At 45.2% G+C, this 15,029-nt stretch overlaps 1 pseudogene; it reads left to right on the top strand.

Annotated features, from left to right (window-relative positions):
- The first annotated feature begins 14,508 nt into the window (after positions 1 to 14,508).
- Positions 14,509 to 14,626, top strand: LOC126209318 (5S ribosomal RNA; annotated as a pseudogene).
- The last annotated feature ends 403 nt before the right edge of the window (positions 14,627 to 15,029 follow it).

Here is a 15,029-nt window from a genome sequence, read left to right as displayed (position 1 = left end):
TGTTAGTAAATAGTCTTACCAAGACGCATGGATAACATCACAGCCCAGCATCCTGTGATCGACCTATTGGATAACTAACATGTTGACGGAGGTGACAGAACTTTTGGTTTGGCCACCACGTTGGTGTGGGCGTGGAGGGGCTCCATCTCTACTCTTCTGGTCTACGTCGGAGCCACCGTCTTGCTGCTCCACCCATCGTCCACCTACTGCTTCCCGTGGAGACCAGACAGATAGAAGTCGAAAGGTGCGATATCCTGGCTGTAAGGGGCAAGCTCCTTTAGGTGTGTAGACTTAGATGAGAATGTGCTGTGTCAGATCAAATTTCTCGATATTGGCGACAGATAGGAACCGCCACCGAAGTCTAAAGAAAAATTCAGTACGTTAGTTAAATTGCATACACAGCAGCATAGTACGTAATATGCACCAAACGCAAAATTTTAGCGACCACTTTTTTTCGTTGCGAACTTTTTCGAATATCGCGCGGTGTCTTACTTCCATGTAAATACACTACTGGCCATAAAAATTGCTACACCAAAAAGAAATGCAAATTATAAGCGGCTATTCATTGGACAAATATATTATACCAGAACTCACATGTAATTACATTTTCACGCAATTTGGGTGCATAGATCCTGAGAAATCAGTACCCAGAACAACCACCTCTGGCCGTAATAACGGCCTTGATACGCCTGGGCATTGAGTCAAACAGAGCTTGGATGGCGTGTGCAGCTGCCCAAGCAGTTTCAACACGATACCACAGTTCATCAAGAGTAGTGACTGGCGTATTGAGACGAGCCAGTTGCTCGGCCACCATTGACCAGACGTTTTCAATTGGTGAGAGATCTGGAGAACGTGTTGGCCAGGGCAGCAGTCGAACATTTTCTGTATCCAGACAGGCCGGTACAGAACCTGCAACATGCGGTCGTGCATTATCCTGCTGAAATGTAGGGTTTCGCAGGGATCGAATGCAGGGTAGAGCCATGGATCGTAACACATGAAACGTAGCGTCCACTGTTCAAAGTGCCGTCAATGCGAGCAAGAGGTGACCGAGACGTGTAATCAATGGCACACCATACCATCACGCAGGGCGATATGCCAGTATGCCGATATGCCAGTATGGCGTTCACCGCGATGTCGCCAAAGACGGATGCGACCATCATGATGCTGTAAACGGATTCATCCGAAAAAGTGACGTTTTGCAATTCGTGCACCCAGATTCGTCGTTGAGTACACCATCGCAGGCGCTCCTGTCTGTGATGCAGCGTCAAGGGTAACCGCAGCAGTGGTCTCCGAGCTGATAGTCTCTGCTGCAAACGTCGTCGAACTGTTCGTGCAATTGGTTGTTGTCTTCCAAACGTCTCCATCGGTTGACTCAGGGATCGAGACATGGCTTCATGATCCGTTACAGCCATGCGAATAAGATGCCTGTCATCTCGACTGCTAGTGATACGAGGCCGTTGGGATCCAGCACGGCGTTCCGTATTACCCTCCTGAACCCACCGATTCCATATTCTGCTAACAGTAATTGGATCTCGACCAAAGCGAGCAGCAATGTCGCGATACGATAAACCGCAATCGCGATAGGCTACAATCTAACCTTTATCAAAGTCGGAAACGTGATGGTACGCATTTCTTTTCCTTACACGAGGCATCACAACAACGTTTCACCAGGCAACGCCGGTCAACTGCTGTTTGTGTATGAGAAATCGGTTGCAAACTTTCCTCATGTCAGCACGTTGTAGATATTGCCACCGGCTTCAACCTTGTGTGAATGCTCTCAAAAGCTAATCATTTGCATATCACAGCATCTTCTTCCTCTCTGTTAAATTTCGCGTCTGTAGCACGTCACCCTGGTGGTGTAGCAATTTTAATGGCCAGTAGTGTATCACAGTAATTATGAGTATTAACGAAATGGTGGGCGCGTCATAATGAATCTGAGACATAACGCTACAGAATTTAACAGATTAGTTCCTGTACATCGTTTGAGAATGATTGCAGGGCGTGCGCGTTGATTAGGTCATTGCCAACATCGCCTCTCGGCTCAAAGGTCACAAACAGTGGTGACCTTCCCTTTCGAACTAACGAATGAACTCGCCCAGCGCTTTGGACGGAAGCTGGTTACTGTGCATCGGCCACCGCATCATGCGAGCGGCCACCTGCCAGAACTTCAAGAAACCATAGCGACTGAAGCGGGAATATTCCAAGATGTCCACAACAAATACCGAATTTTTCAACTGAAACTCGCCGAGACAAAATGTGTTAAATTATTTACTGACAGCCCCTTGTAGATTGTAGGTTGTTGGTACCTTTCACGAAGTAGTAACGTTAGTGTGTTTGGTGATTAATAGCCATAGTTTTTGATAGTCTTCACTTTTATTTACTAACGAATTGTGCAGTTTCCTCTGCGCCTCCTCATTCCACGAAACGATTGTCATATGCACTCCTTCCTCACTTTCTCCCTCAAATTGTGCGTACGTTCTTGGTGAAAGGATGTCGACAAATTATATTCATGTCAGAATTGTGCACTTAAATAATCGTCCATATTTCTATTGTTCACACAGTGTGGCAAAAACAGAAAGAGCTGTCTGCTCAAGGCACGGTTCCGTTTCTACCTGTCAGTTCGCTACTCATTTTACCTGCCCGTTTCGTCAATAAGAATGTTCATGAATTGCTTGAACATGGGCGTTCGCAAAAGGGCACAAGAGACGGCGCATACCCCTGCACAGAATCTGAACAAGGGTTCTGTATTAATTACATTACTTTCATAAACGTCTGGCAGTGATTGTTTACTACTCGACTAAACTGCGAATTGCAGAAAAGCTCTGTTCTCTCCAGGAACTGAGACTTCCTCACGTCACAGTAAACTTGATCCAACCCATCGCCACATGCACTCCTACGAGTTCTGGTGTCCAGCTGGTATGACGGCATAACAATGTGGCAAACCTCAGACGAGGACTGCAGTTCTTGAGCTGTGGATGATTCTGGGAGGCTTCCCTCTCTCATCTAGTATCAGACGGGACTTAATGTAGTATCATTGCTACAGATACTACTACAACGTAAAATATTTTTTTTTTTTTGCATGTTAAATTTCATCATTTTTTCACTTACTACTGGTTGCATTTGTTGCTGTACGTACACTTTTCTTCACAAGTAAGAGAGATTCTTCGATGAATTTTGCACAGCATACAAACCATACTTACATGTGTATGAAACTCTAGAATTTTCGAAATCTATTACAAACTGTGGTAACAATTGAGATGTACCTACAGCAACAAATGCAGCCAGTAGTAAGTGAACAAAGACGAAATTTCATGTAAAAAAAATACTTTGCTATGTTTTTGAAATTCCACTGCTAGAGATATGAATCCTGAATCCTTCCTCGTCATTCTGACAAAGTTTTATGAATTTATTTGTAAAAGTATAGACAGTGGAAATTAAAATGCCTTGTGGTGGCTTTCCTGCTCCAAGTCAGCCAGTTTCACGCCCTACCCCCCTTAACGAAATGACGGACTATTTTACCAGTTTTCAGCGTAAAATTTACAAGATTTCTCAGCGACATTAGTTCTATTAATTAAGGGCTTTAGTTGTCGACCTATAACGTAGTGAGTCGTAGATGAAGTGAAAGTGATGACAAAAAATGGTTCAAATGGCTCTGAGCACTATGGGACTTAACATCTGAGGTCATCAGTCCCCTAGAACTTAGAACTACTTAAACCTAACTAACCTAAGGACATCACACACATCCATGCCCGAGGCACGATTCGAACCTGCGACCGTAGCAGTCGCGCGGTTCCGGACTGAGCGCCTAGAACCGCACGGCTACCGCGGCCGGCAAGTGATAACAGTTGAATACCGTTCTTGCTGTGTATTCTGGGATTGTCAGTCCAGGTGTGTGTGTGTGTGTGTGTGTGTGTGTGTGTGTGTGTGTGTGTGTTTCGCGGTTCACGGAGCAATCGAATCTGCGTGAAACAGAGCCATTATCTCCTTCAGTGCAGCAGATGGGACGCAAATTACAATGCAGACGGGGATCCGCGCAGCGCGCGGCGGCGATTGCACTCGCGCCCGGTGTTGTCGCGTCACGTCACGGCTGCCGTGGGCGGACGGCCCGCACTTGCCGGCCCGCAGGCTTGACACGCTCGCGACAGTCAGTGAAACGTTCTGACGCGCGCTCGACGCGTGCGACCGCAGTCTACGTGTTGGCAGCCCTGCGATCCGGGGCGGGACCACTCAGCCGCCGGGTGACGTCACACGAGCAGACAGCCCGCATTAGCGGCCCTAATAAGCTAAGAGGCAGCCCGCTCGCCGTTTAATGGAAATTCCACTGCGCCGCCGTTCAAAGCTGGTTACATGCGAACGCTGTACGCTCTCGCAATACAAACTGCGAGATGGTTTTCCACCACTTGCAAACAAGTATGGGCTTGGATTCCAGAGGAAAAGGAAATGGAACAGTAAGGCTAAAAAAACTGATAAATGCTATTAGGACTCGCTGTCTGAGCGTACCAATTTAATTATGTGTATAGATAATAATCATAATTTCGTGCGCCTCAGAGAACTGGCTGAAATTTTATATTGGATGCCACTTTGGTCACTTCCATGTCCGTTACCTATCCCACTTATCCGACAGGGGAGAGAGGACCTACCGTTTAACGAAGAATCGGGACCACGCCTTGTCTCTGGTGACTATCCATTGTTGAGAGGTGAAGGCTATGTTAAAACGAAGTTCGAGAAATCTGTAGCCCCGCCGAGATCTGATCCCGCGACTTCTCGATTTCTAGCGAGGCGCTTTACGCCTTTTTTAAAAATAATTTCGTAACTATGTTTGTCGTTGTTCGTCGCATTTGATCTGGGCTGACGTCACATGACTCCTTAAAGTTCGTAATTGATTGGCTCAGGGCAGCCAGCGGAAACTGTTTTTTTTTCTTTTTTTTTTTCTCAAACTGCAGCAACTTGGCGTTCGGCCACGTTCGGTCGCGTGCGGCCTTTGCGCTGATCACCAGTGGCGATTACACTTTTTTTTTACGTTTGCCTTTTGAGGGAAGTGCTGTACCAACCAACTTTCTTTCCGAAACCCGAGGGCTGGCCTCAATGTCTCTCCCTCCCTCCCTCCCCTGTCCCCCACCCTCCTCTTACTGTAGTGTTCCCTTACATGTATGGTACTAGGGTATTTTTTCATTTTTTAATTTCTTATGAAAATAGAGTTTGATAGACATAAATTCCACAATTCTGGGACTCAAAGGAACACAAATATTTTCCCTACGATGAGTACAATGAGAGAAGAGCAGATGTAATAGACTGCCAACCAGTTGCAATAAATTGTTTCGACGGATTTAAGACCCTCTATGTCCGTATTTAAAAGTTAAGGCCCCCTAGAACCAAGGGCTTGTCACATCAGTGAAACCAGCCTCTTAAAGTAACAGATCATGTTAATAGTAACATTCCAACTCGGCATATAAGTGACTGATTACTAAAGTGAAGTTTCAAAATGGTTCAAATGGCTCTGAGCATTATGGGACTTATCTTCTGTGGTCATCAGTCCCCTAGAACTTAGAACTACTTAAACCTAACTAACCTAAGGACATCACACACATCCATGCCCGAGGCAGGATTCGAACCTGCGACCGCAGCAGTCGCGCGGTAAGTGAAGTTTTTTGTCCTTCTGCGGGAAGACGGGTTTAAATCCGTCGAAACCATCGTTGAAGGTTATTTGAAAACCGCCTTTTATTGCAACTGGTTGGCTGCCTATTGCACCTGCCGCTTTGTAATCGCTGCTTTAGTGCCGCCGTGTTCAAAATGAGGTTCCACCATATATTGGCGAAAAACACGGGTGCTGGGATGGTTGTCACACCAGACTACATAGCGGGCGTAGTGCCAGAGGAGCCATAGAATTGGATTAGTCTTCGTCCGAAGATATAAGGAAAAATTCGGACACGGAAGAAGTTTAGCCTAGATAGCAGCTTCAGTTGTGTTGTGTACATAGTTCCGTGTAGTCAGCGCGTACACAACTTTCCCACTAGAGCGCGCCCCGCTAAGCACAACAGCGCAGGCGCAGCGCTCGTCCGTCTCCGCACTACAAGATGGCACTGCCATAGAGACTTACCAAATTCTGCTTCCGCCGATCCTCATATTAATATGTAACGCAGCCAATGAGATTGCTGCTAACATAAATCTTTTCTCCTTGCGGATCACACTCGTGCAGTGATACATGAACGCGCGTGGTATTATAACGTGTGTACAGACCTCCGATTAGTCAGTCTGCATTTGTCTGCAACAGTCTGTACCAGTCTGCATTAGCCTGTACCAGTCTATAGTCAAGTTTCAGTCTGCACCTAATAAGAGTATCATATTCCTGTACATAGCCATGAAGATAAATGTATAGACTGTCAAGTATCAGAGATATGTGAGAATAAGATTAACGTACCAAGACCAAAGGAACTTCAGATTGTCAATTGTAAATAGCATCCAGAATCAAGTTACATAAGGTTTATGATTGTTACTATTTTAATAAATGTGTGTGAAAATTAATCAAGTTCTGTTTAAAGTTGGCCACCTCTAAGCGTGCAAGCGACATTTATATGGCCCGCATCTCGTGGTCGTGCGGTAGCGTTCTCGCTTCCCACGCCCGGGTTCCCGGGTTCGATTCCCGGCGGGGTCAGGGATTTTCTCTGTCTCGTGATGGCTGGGTGTTGTGTGCTGCCCTTAGTTTAGTTAGGTTTAAGTAGTTCTAAGTTCTAGGGGACTTATGACCACAGCAGTTGAGTCCCATAGTGCTCAGAGCCATTTGACATTTATATCGTCTGAACTAACGGCAGAAGATAAACACGCCAGGATAACACCACAAGACATATTGCTGATACTCGCCTACTTCGTTAGAGCGACAAGTCAAATAACCTGATGGTGTGTGTACCGAACGTCTTACAGTACGCACACCACAAGTTGATTGGCTAAGGAAAGCCAGTTATCAGCGAATTCAGTGCCAGTGTTATCGTCCGCAAGGGGCAAGCATGTGTGGTAATGTATCAGATTCATGACACATGTCGCAAACGTCAGTCGACTAAGACCGATGCGACGGAGGCATTTGTTGGCTACGATAAGATTGTCAATGACCCTGGAGCAGAAACTGAGAGCACAAATGTGGGGTTTGTGGAGGTCTTTCAGCGCCGTGTTCAGCCCTGGGTAAACACTGCTGTAAGACATGTTAACATTGAGCTGAACAGGATGCTCCAGACAACGGCAAAATCACACTTGTTCCAGTAAATGCTGTTGGTAGGTGGAGATACACTACACATGGCCTGCACCTGAATAGGATGGGGAGAAGTTAGCTTCTCTATTAGCAGAAACTGTAAGGGGGTCCACAGTCACACCAGGGGTGATCGCTGTGGTTAATGGGTCCAGGCAGACAGGTTATTTAGGTTAAAGCCAAAGACCAGACAGATAACAATCAAGATAGATAGAATAAAAGAAACTTCACGTACAGTTAATTGGGGTAAAGCTAAGGGCAGTATCAACATACTTCATCAAAATATCAGGGGAATAAAAAATAAAGTAGATTAGCTCTCAGTGTGTTTAGATTATCTCAAAAATAATAATGAGATTGATATAATCTGTCTGTCCGAACACCATGTAAATGTGGACATGGATAGTGTCAGTATAAGTGGGTATAATTTAGCATCTTACACTTGAAGATCTAGGATGGATAAAGAAGGAGTTGCCATTTTCATAAAACAAGGATATAAATGCAGAACTGTAAAAGTAAGCAAATTTTGTGTTGATCAGCACTTTGAGGTTTGAGCATGTGAACTTCAGCTAGATAATTTAGTACTGATATTAACAACAGTGTACAGGTCCCCATTAGGAGACTGGGAGCAGTTCGTAAAATAGTATGACTCCCTATTATGCTGTCTGTCAGACAGAAAGAAGTTATTAATCTGTGGTGATTTCAATGTAATCTTTCCAAGTAATTCTGATAGGAAAAGTGAACTAGAAGTTTTATTAACAACATATAACTATGAATCAGTGATAAATTTCCCTTCACATATAGCTCAGGACAGTAGCACGCTAATACATAATGTATTTGTACAGAAAGAGGATATAAAACAAACACGTGCTTTCCCTGTGGTAACTGATTAAGTTACAAAACCTAACAGGATGGCCGGCCGCGGTGGTCTAGCGGTTCTAGGCGCTCAGTCAGTACTGCTACGGTCGCAGGTTCGAATCCTGCCTCGGGCATGGATGTGTGTGATGTCCTTGGGTTAGTTAGGTTTAAGTAGTTCTAAGTTCTAGGGGACTTATGACCACAGATGTTGTCCCATAGTGCTCAGAGCCATCTGAACCATTTGAACCTAACAGGATGTACAATTCTGAAACCATTAAGTAAAAGTGTGAGAAAGCTTAAGAAATGATAATTGGGAGATGTATATAATGAGCCAAATGCTGATGATAAGTGCAACAAATTTCTTGATAAATTTAGATCACTCTTTGAACATTGTTTCCCAAAGAAAATTACTAAATGTAACACCACACACTTTTTAAAGAAACCTTGGATTAGTACAGGTATTAAAGTGTCTTCATAACGAAAAAGAAAACTGTATGAGACAGCAAGAACTAGTGAAGATCCAGAAGTAATTTTACACTATAAAAATTATTGTAACATACTGAGAACAGTGGTAAGGAAATCAAGAAATATATATGTTAGAGAAGAAATTAACAACTCCGGCAATAAAATCAAATCAATATGGAATGTTGTTAGAAGGGAGACAGGAAAAGTAACCACTGGGGTAGGTAGTATTACTGTTAAAGAGAACGAGACCATCCTAACCAACAGTACACAAGTAGCTAATGTATTTAACAATAATTTCCTAAGTGTAGGAGAAAAAATTGGTGAGAACAGTTCAAAAGAAAAAGCTAGGCAGAACATGGAAGTTTTGAAAAAACAGCCACCGAGACGAAGTCCCGGAATTCGACTACACAAGTCAGAATCGTACGCCCTCGCACACAGCTTTGGAGTGAAGTAAAAATTTTCTCTAGCAACATCGATAAACGGCTATTAACCGTCCACGCGATAGTTTTATAGTCAAAAGTAAGTTGTGTGATCGGACGGGATTTAACAATGTCTGGACGTCCAGTTACCTTCGGAATTAGAACTATTTTACCAACCTTGAAGGGCTCAGGAATCAACCTCCGGATTATCTCATTTACCACTGACGTAATGGTATCACCTGTAAGACGCCATAAATGTACATAAAATTCCTTAGGAATGCCGTCGAGTCCCGGCGACTTTTGGGATGGTGGACCAACAAGAAGGTAATACAGTATATATCATCGCGAGTAAAGTCACTTAGAAATTTATAGTTTAATGCGGGAGTAACTGATGTGTTGGCAGAAGAGCCAACACCGTGTTGCTAGAGGAGGCCGAAATGCACGCGTTTAAGCTCACGCAGACTGGCGTGAGGTCTGGAACAGTTAAAGGAGTTGTAGTAGCCAAAAATAGTACATAGCTTCTGGAATACTTAACTTTAATCCATAATTGGAGAACATCGCTCTTGATGATACATTAATTACAATCTCAATATAAACTAGTAATGGCGCCTTGCTAGGTCGTAGCAAATGACGTAGCTGAAGGCTATGCTAACTATCGTCTCGGCAAATGAGAGCGTATTTGTCAGTGATCCATCTCTGGCAAAGTCTGCTGTACAACTGGGGCGAGTGCTAGGACGCCTCTCTAGACCTGCCGTGTGGCGGCGCTCGGTCTGAAATCACTGACAGTGGCGACACGCGGGTCCGACGTGTACTAACGGACCGCGGCCGATTTAAAGGCTACCACCTAGCAAGTGTGGTCTCTGGCGGTGACACCACAGTAACCACGCAATCCAGGAGAGGAGTAAACGCATCAGGGACAGTCGTATCTGTAGCAGAGTCATCATAGAGGTAGGTAAAGTAATTATACACTCCTGGAAATGGAAAAAAGAACACATTGACACCGGTGTGTCAGACCCACCATACTTGCTCCGGACACTGCGAGAGGGCTGTACAAGCAATGATCACACGCACGGCACAGCGGACACACCAGGAACCGCGGTGTTGGCCGTCGAATGGCGCTAGCTGCGCAGCATTTGTGCACCGCCGCCGTCAGTGTCAGCCAGTTTGCCGTGGCATACGGAGCTCCATCGCAGTCTTTAACACTGGTAGCATGCCGCGACAGCGTTGACGTGAACCGTATGTGCAGTTGACGGACTTTGAGCGAGGGCGTATAGTGGACATGCGGGAGGCCGGGTGGACGTACCGCCGAATGGCTCAACACGTGGGGCGTGAGGTCTCCACAGTACATCGATGTTGTCGCCAGTGGTCGGCGGAAGGTGCACGTGCCCGTCGACCTGGGACCGGACCGCAGCGACGCACGGATGCACGCCAAGACCGTAGGATCCTACGCAGTGCCGTAGGGGACCGCACCGCCACTTCCCAGCAAATTAGGGACACTGTTGCTCCTGGGGTATCGGCGAGGACCATTCGCAACCGTCTCCATGAAGCTGGGCTACGGTCCCGCACACCGTTAGGCCGTCTTCCGCTCACGCCCCAACATCGTGCAGCCCGCCTCCAGTGGTGTCGCGACAGGCGTGAATGGAGGGACGAATGGAGACGTGTCGTCTTCAGCGATGAGAGTCGCTTCTGCCTTGGTGCCAATGATGGTCGTATGCGTGTTTGGCGCCGTGCAGGTGAGCGCCACAATCAGGACTGCGTACGACCGAGGCACACAGGGCCAACACCCGGCATCATGGTGTGGGGAGCGATCTCCTACACTGGCCGTACACCACTGGTGATCGTCGAGGGGACACTGAATAGTGCACGGTACATCCAAACCGTCATCGAACCCATCGTTCTACCATTCCTAGACCGGCAAGGGAACCTGCTGTTCCAACAGGACAATGCACGTCCGCATGTATCCCGTGCCACCCAACATGCTCTAGAAGGTGTAAGTCAACTACCCTGGCCAGCAAGATCTCCGGATCTGTCCCCCATTGAGCATGTTTGGGACTGGATGAAGCGTCGTCTCACGCGGTCTGCACGTCCAGCACGAACGCTGGTCCAACTGAGGCGCCAGGTGGAAATGGCATGGCAAGCCGTTCCACAGGACTACATCCAGCATCTCTACGATCGTCTCCATGGGAGAATAGCAGCCTGCATTGCTGCGAAAGGTGGATATACACTGTACTAGTGCCGACATTGTGCATGCTCTGTTGCCTGTGTCTATGTGCCTGTGGTTCTGTCAGTGTTCATGTGATGTATCTGACCCCAGGAATGTGTCAATAAAGTTTCCCCTTCCTGGGACAATGAATTCACGGTGTTCTTATTTCAATTTCCAGGAGTGTAGACCGCTGTGGAAATGTAACGTTGGGATACCATGGTGTAAGAGACGTGATACAAGCTCGTTTGCGACGCGTCCGCACCCGGGTAAGGTGATAGGAGGGCAGTTCACCCCGTTTGAACGAGCGGTACTTTTATAGCACCCTGAGTTCTTCAGTTCGTTGACTCTTTAACTAAAGAAGCTTCGCCTTAAGATGGTTGACATCCATAATCTGTAAACGAACCTGTGCACATTCATAAATTTGATGCAAGACAGAATAATAAAATTGCTGCGTCCGACGGAGATCCACCGTCCTCTCAGGGCCGTTACGCATTAACTCTTTCCGGAACAACGGTTTTGCATGCTCCGACACCCATTCTATAGAAGGATAATGGTCCTGCGAACGCAAGCTACGGGCCTAAACCCATCGCACGATAATATCGAGGGAAGGAGCCTTTAAGAGAAATATCTTCAACATCCTGGAGAGGCGAAACTGTTTCGCTGGCTGCGGAACATCATTTTAGGTTACAGCTACGGCGCAGTGATCGCTGAAACGAGTGGGTACCACGTCTGCCGTTAACAGTTGTCTACCTAAGGAATCGAAAACGTCAAAGCGATCGATTCAGCGGCTGGAAGTAGGTGTGAAGTGCGTATAGTCCAGCTTCGAAGAAGATTATTAAACTTTTTTTTAATCTTATGTGCTACTTGCACATCGTGCCGCCAATCAGTCCAACAGACTCCCAACTTACCTCTAATTCAACTGACTCTGCCTCCTAGTTCTTCTTATTTTACTTTGATATTAATTTCTCTTGCCACAACGCTTCGGTTAAGTAACATATAAGTGTACTACAGTTACACATAAAATTGCATATTTCAGATAACAAAAATAACATTAAAGGAAAAAATAAATATGCACAGAACAATTCAGTATCAGTATCACAAAACTGATGGTAACGGTTGATGTTAGCTCATCCATATGTGACGTCTCTGACTTCTGCAAAAATAGTGATAATAACAAAAGTATTGTAATAGAAAATTAATTCCACTATAGTCTGTCATAAGGGTGAAGATTATCGAACGCTGATAGTTCAGTTTACACATCAGCAGCGGTACAAACACAAAGTTTTCCTTACGATTATGTATTATTGAATTCTGCCAAGAGGAGGTTATACCAGACGACCCATAGATGCCGAAGCGCTATAACACACCAACTGGGGACTACTCAAAAGTATTTTTTGTTAAAGGGTTCAGGTCGGTAGGATCGAGTTTTACAAAACATAAATAAACGTTAAGCATATTGTTTCGTATTATCGTTCAGGCAGTCTCTTTCTGATCACTGTCTTGACAATGCGTTGGGTAACAGATGTTATAGAAGTATTAAAAACACATAAAATTCTGCGCCGTTCATACTGAATAAAAGACTGTTTGTCACATGTACATTTCTTTTGCCTAATGGCGACCGGAAAAGAAACTTGAATTATATTATTCAAAACTTGCCCGCACCTAATTAGTTAATGATAAGACTCCATTTTATCCATTTCTGTAAGTATTCAACGAAAAGTGTATATAAGTAAATAGACATATTTACTCGTACTGTGCTTCAATAATGATGTATCCACCACTGGAAACAGGAAGTTATTTATCGATTTCTGATAGTTTCATACACTTATATTGAGTGTGCCCGCTTTGTAACATACGAGGACCAGACTTAACCTAAACCTGGAAAAATAAAACATGTAGACTGTCAAAGTACCCGAAGATGAGCACTGAAATAAAATCTCGACTGCGACTAAAGGCGGTTGTCTTTATTAATAAAAATTCCGGTCTGAATTGCCGTGGTCCATATATAAAACTTCTTCTCCTTCCTGACGTTTCGTTGCCTACTGCGGGCAACATCTTCTGAGGTGAGTCGGCGCCAAGCTTACATGTTATGATGCGGTTGTCTTTATTTTATGATAAGAGACTGCTTGAGATACTATGAAATTATGCACCTTATGATACCGTATAAACACAAACTGTTTTTCTCTGTGAAATTTCAGATGTGTAGCCGTATAATTTCAGCTTAGAAGAAGGTGAATTCATGCGACTACACGCCCGAAATTTGATCGAGCAGTCACTGTACCGCTGAAACGTGAAAATGTACACATTCTGTTTTACTCTTACCAGTGTACTTTGACCGGCTTACTCATTTGGTCTCGCATTTTCCAGACAGCCACAGAAAATACAGTGAGGCTGAATGTCGTACGGTAGTTCAATACGATGAGTTTCGTTGGCTACAGCCCGAGAACGGACCTCGAAAACAAATGTTTCCAGCAAGATGGGGCCACTTGCCACACCGGTCGCAAATTACGCCCGTAGATGCAAGAGAAATTTCCGGGTCATGCCATCTTACTTAAAGTAGGCAAGAATTGGCCATGAAAATCGTGCGGTCTGAGGCCATGTGATTATTTCCAGTTTATTTAAGTTTAGGCGCGTGAACAGTTAAACAAACTGAGAACCACTTCAGAGTTCAAAGGCGAACATATCATTCTGATACACGGAAATGTGCAGAAAGTTCATTAATTTAAAAAAAAGGAAGAATTGGTCAAAAACATTGGCGTACCGTTGTCTTAATTGGTTTTCACGGGAAATGGTACTGTTTACTGATAAGGTTAAAAAAATATTTCAACTGTTCGAGTATCGAATGTGTTTTACTCAGAAATTGTGCTTTCATACTGGAACACCTGCATGGTGCCTTTCTGCGTGGGTGAATAAAAATGTTTGACTGCTACAAGCGTTTCGCTTTATTTCTGAATCATCTTCAACAGGCTGCAATACTCTCTTTTTCTGCTCACTGTATCTGCATATGATACATAAGAAGAAAGAAATACTGACAGAACTGAAGTAAGCTTTCATTGTTCCAATCCATAAGGCGAGAAGCTAAAGAGACTAATCAGACATATAGAGGGATCTCGTTGGTAAATACGAGCTACGAGGTACTGTTCTTCATAATACTAGAAAAAATTAGGCGTATACCTAGTGAGAATAGGGAATTACCAAGCAGGTTTCACGTGAGGAAGATCTACAACTGACCATATGTTTTACTATGAGCAGGGTATGAAAAAATTATAGGAAAATTAACAGGCAGTATTCATCACTTCCAAAGTTACATGATAGTATTCATAGCCCGAGACAACGGCCTTGCCGTAGTGGTAACACCGGTTCCCGTCAGAGCACCGAAGTTAAGCGCTGTCGGGCTGGGCTAACACTTGGATGGTTGACCATCCGGTCTGCCTAGCGCTGTTGGCAAGTGGAGTGGACTCAGCCCTTGTGAGGCAAACAGGAGCTCCGGTCTCTGAAACTGACATACAGGTACGGACGGGAGAGCGGTGTGCTGACACATGCCCCTCCATATTCGCATCCAGTGACGCCTGTGGGGCCCGCATCTCGTGGTCGTGCGGTAGCGTTCTCGCTTCCCACGCCCGGGTTCCCGGGTTCGATTCCCGGCGGGGTCAGGGATTTTCTCTGCCTCGTGATGGCTGGGTGTTGTGTGCTGTCCTTAGGTTAGTTAGGTTTAAGTAGTTCTAAGTTCTAGGGGACTGATGACCATAGATGTTAAGTCCCATAGTGCTCAGAGCCATTTGAACCATTTGAACGCCTGTGGGCTGATGATGACCCGGCGGCCGGGGACTTCATAGCCTGTTCGGGAGGA

The sequence above is a fragment of the Schistocerca nitens genome, chromosome 1, assembly GCF_023898315.1.
Source record: "Schistocerca nitens isolate TAMUIC-IGC-003100 chromosome 1, iqSchNite1.1, whole genome shotgun sequence".
Lineage (NCBI taxonomy): Eukaryota > Metazoa > Arthropoda > Insecta > Orthoptera > Acrididae > Schistocerca > Schistocerca nitens.
The sequence above is the reverse complement of the archived record's forward strand: the minus strand, read 5'-3'. Positions and strand labels throughout refer to the sequence as shown.